This window comes from Lolium perenne, chromosome 3, assembly GCF_019359855.2.
Source record: "Lolium perenne isolate Kyuss_39 chromosome 3, Kyuss_2.0, whole genome shotgun sequence".
In the NCBI taxonomy this organism is placed as follows: domain Eukaryota; kingdom Viridiplantae; phylum Streptophyta; class Magnoliopsida; order Poales; family Poaceae; genus Lolium; species Lolium perenne.
This window is the reverse complement of record NC_067246.2, coordinates 70,533,879-70,538,415: the sequence shown is the minus strand read 5'-3', so window position 1 is coordinate 70,538,415 and position 4,537 is coordinate 70,533,879. Positions and strand designations below refer to the sequence as shown.

At 42.2% G+C, this 4,537-nt stretch overlaps 1 long non-coding RNA gene across 1 annotated transcript; it reads right to left on the bottom strand.

The window, feature by feature from the left end:
- Positions 1-490: 490 nt before the first annotated feature.
- On the bottom strand, positions 491-4,310 carry LOC127341551 (uncharacterized). The gene is made up of 6 exons (XR_011754978.1): positions 4,001-4,310; positions 3,815-3,911; positions 3,573-3,727; positions 2,613-2,688; positions 2,335-2,447; positions 491-800 (listed from the first exon to the last, which is right to left on the bottom strand). It is a non-coding gene; the product is annotated as an uncharacterized lncRNA (long non-coding RNA).
- Positions 4,311-4,537: the final 227 nt, after the last annotated feature.

The following is a 4,537-nucleotide window of genomic DNA, read 5'->3' as shown; positions in this document are numbered from 1 at the left end:
ACTTGAACATTTTTGCCAATCTGTGTGGCAAGACATTTCTGCATCATCCGTTGATATGTTGCTCCCGTGTTTTTCAGCCCAAAAGGCATTGTTCTATAACAGAACACGCCATAAGGGGTTATGAAAGTTGTTTTGACTTCATCCTCTTCTTTTAATCGGATCTGGTTGTAACCAGAGTACGCGTCCAGGAAGGAAAGACGTTCGCATCCCGCTGTGGAGTTGATAATTTGATCAATCCTCGGGAGGGGAAAGTGATCCTTTGGACAATGTTTACTAAGACACGTGAAGTCGATGCACATGCGAAGGACCTCCGTGTTTTTCTTCGGGACCAGCACTGGGTTAGCTACCCATGTGGCTTCTGTGTGTAGCTCCTTGATAAATCTTGCCTCTCTGAGTCGATTAATCTCAGATAGCATAGCTTTGCGGTTTGGCTCGGAGAAACGCCGCAAAGGTTTTCGAATCGGCCTAGCTGTGGGGACCCCGGACTAGCTGTCCGAAATTCCCTGTTATGTATACAGTTCACGATCCCATGATCAGTGCGCCGTGAACACATAACCGAACTGATATCAAATTACACCATCCAATTACAAAGCGGAATAAGAAAATTACAACATGGTCACATGACCGATAATTACATAATAGCCTCGAAGGGCCTAACTAAACATCAGAGTAGCATCATCACTTCAGCAGCGCAGTACCCAAGTCATCTGCCATAACCCTACAGGCAACTGACTGGGAAGACGTTCCTAGCTCGCATAGACGTCGCCATCTCCTTCTTCATCTGTCGAACTCCTTCAAGTCTGGCCAAGTAAATAGCCAGGGACAAAGCCGTGAGTACATTTGGAATTGTACTCGCAAACCATTTACAAAGTAACATATCAAGGAGAACAAGGTACCGAGGACTAACTAGGAGATCAAGAGGGAATGACCACTTATATAACAAGAATATGTTATGTAGAAGAGAAGAGGTGTTTTAGTGGAGTTAGCATCTCAACTTCATGGGTGAAGGAGATGAGAGAATATATCTAAGACCTCACTACTAGACTTAATTTAGGAAGATCTTTCACGACATAAACGCTTAGGAAGGGTAGACCCAATTTTTATCAATTCCTTTCCGACCACCTCATTGTGGTCATCAACCATTTTACCAGTACTCCAAGTACTCCAACACAAAACCCGTTTCTTTCCTTTGTCAAACATTTTCACAAACAAAACACATCAGGCTAAGCAACAGCCAATCCAACCGTCCATGACCGCGGACGCGGCTATTCGAATAGATTTAACTCTGCAGAGTTTGCACACTTTCCCCACAAGATCTGATAAATCCGCCGGGATCATCCCCGGGCCATCATACGAAAGTATGTGGGTATCGGATAACCAGTCGAAGCCTTTCGCCCATTCTAATTAGCAAGAGGTCCTACCCTATGGAGTATGTACCTCCCCGGCATCGTGGCAGCTCACCTCCTTTTGAGCGTGGCTCCACCGCCAAGCCAGGAGACCCATAGTGTCTTCCGGACGGGTCAGCCCCGAAGGCCTCCCGTTATACTATTGTCCCAACCTCGACAATCCGGACTCGGGGGTATCCGTACCCTTGTATAGTTATGCGGTGCCTCATGCTAAAGAGAACGAACGTCGAGCTAAGCCCCGTGCCCATGTTGGAGTAATGTGGTTGCGCTAGTTTGTTGTCATGGGTGAGTACTTAGGCGCCAAAGTTTTCGTAATATCCCAACCACTTTCTCATCCCCATCATTTTTACCAAATCCTTTTCTTTTCTCAAATTCTCACTTGGGCATAACATTATACCCAAGGTTTTAACAAAAACTTTTACAACAAGGTAAAACCTTGAGGGTTTTCCCAACCTAAAGTCTATGCGTGACTAAGATGTATAATAGCATAATGATTGCCATCATAACATGAAGGGGTGTCAAGGTCATCCATACTCCAATTGAGCATGAATGGAGATGATCAAAAAGTAGAGCAATTTTAATGATATAATCCCAAGTTTTTACTAGAATTAGGGTGTCAAAAGGTGGGGAATGTGATTCACATACTTAGAGTAAGTACGCAAAATATCGAGAGGGGACATTACACACTTGGCAGCAAGTATGTAAAAGAATCAAATTAAGCAAACCCAAGGAGACGCAAGAAATCAAGAGACCAAGGATAGAAAGATCTCAACCAAGAACATGCGAGAGGGGACATTACACACTTGGCGGCAAGTATGTAAAAGAATCAAATTAAGCAAACCCAAGGAGACGCAAGAAATCAAGAGACCAAGGATAGAAAGATCTCAACCAAGAACATGGATATAAAGAGTCAAAGTAAATGGCTTGCCTTGGCTTATTTGTCCCTGTACTTCTTCAACTCTATCAATATAAGAATCCCAACAATATAAATAAAATCCTTGTCCAATTCCACTTCTTCTTCTTCTCCGGAATTGTTCGCATCTAGCGCCGGAAAATATAAAAGGAACACAATCAATCACATTGCATCAACAAGACAACATTCAACAATCAACAACTAACCATGCAGCCAAGGTATACCATACTAAGGACTTATAGATACCACAAACAACTTCAAGAGTTTTAATTTAGAAAACCCCATTTATTTACCTAGTAAAGGTATGAGAGTATCACAACTTAGCAATTGCCTCTCTCGGTTATCACCATGGTATAAACCAAACATCCCCTGGTACATAACATCATAAAGAGGACAAGAGCATTAGTTTGGCATCAAACACATTCACAGTACATTTTCAAACATTTTGGGAAAAGTAGAAAACAGTTTTCCTAACTTAGTTGGCTCACACAACACAACATCCAAAATAGGAAGCAAACCATATTCCACATCATTTGAAAACTTAAGCAAAACAATAGGGCTAATGTTAAGTTGCAGAGGTTTTGTTTTGCAAGCATAAAACAAAGGTTGTCCATTCCTAATAAAGAGAGTTGGTCAAGGGTTTTAAATAGACCAACAAGTTTTGGTCCAACAATGCATGTCACACATATACCTTACTAACAGTAACGAATATGCATGAACAGAGACTAATAATATTTTTCCTAGATGGCCAGTACTAATTCAAGACTAACCCAGTTGGAATCGCCCAAAAATATTAAACCTACAATTTTAGGAATTTCTTTGAATCTGACTGTACAGAAAACAAGATCTGTAAGCCATAAATCGTAGAAAAATCCTAAAAATATGAGACCACTGGCATTTGAAAGATATCTAAACAGAGGTGCACACACAATTGGATTTGGGTTCAAATTGTTTCTGAAACTCTCACAAATGGATTGACAAGATTACTGCATGTCTATACCATTTGCTTTACCTCTGGAGTTACAGAACAGGTAAGGGTTTGAAACTTGTTTGAGAAGATTAAGAAAACATTCAGTAGTCCTACAGAACTGGAATCACTCAATTTGGTTCAAATATGGATTTTTGGTGATTTAAAAGCTAACAGCCATGTCTGCAGAACACACAGAACAAGTTTAATTCACCACAAATCGTACATCAATCACAAAAATATGAGGTCAGCTGCATCTGAAAGGTATTGAATAGGTGGTTCTTACCCAATTTGTTTCACTCAAAGATTCATTCCCAAGCTCCTGGTTTAATTCGACAAAGTCAGATCTGACCAGATCTTGACCTGTGAACCATTTCAGTTTCAGGAGGTCAATCGAAGTGAAACCACCGCCAAAATGAAGGTATTGAAGAGGGATTTCACCTACAGTTGAGTTTGCTCAAAAAGGTTTCGTAAAACGGAACAAATCTAACAAACAGTGAATCTGCATGTTTAAAGAACTTTATTTACCACGGACAATCCGTAACGAATTTGAGGATGAGACCAACGCCAAGTTGTAGATATTTTCAGTATCTATCTGCGGAACTTTGAATCACTCGATTTGGATCTGCGCACGAGATTTGGTGGATTTTACAAGTTCGTACCAGAATCTGAAACAACAAGATAGCAGAAATTACTGCAAGGATTTGGACGAACTTTGCTCAAGAACTTCAGATCTGAGGATAGCTCAAGCTTCTCCATGCTTGGACCAACATGCACCTGCATCAAGATCCAATCTTAGCAATGGAGGAAGAGGAAGAGGAGAGAAAACCATCTAGGGTTGGGGAGAAGAAGGAGAGGGAGGCTCTCATGGTGAGGAGGAGCTTGAGGGAGGAGGGAACTTCATCTTGGAGTGCCTTCCATGGCCATGGCCGGCCATGGGAGCAATGGGCAGCAGCATTTTCGTGGGGGAGAGTAGGAGAAGAGTGTGAGGGAGTAGATAAGGTGGAGGAGTGAGTGGAGAGAAGAAAAATGAGAGCAAGAGGAGTGGAGGTGGCCGGCCAAGGGCCTTTTATAGAGGGAGAGGGGGTTGGCTGCCTCCTTTTTGATTGGCTAGGATGGGTGGCTGCCCATTTAATTGTTGGGGTAGTTGAGAGGCAAGTCTTGCAAGAGAAGAAAGTGAGGAGGAAAGTGGCTGGCCGAAATTGCCATGCCAACATAATTGGCCGGCTCCATTCTTGCCAAATACAAGTG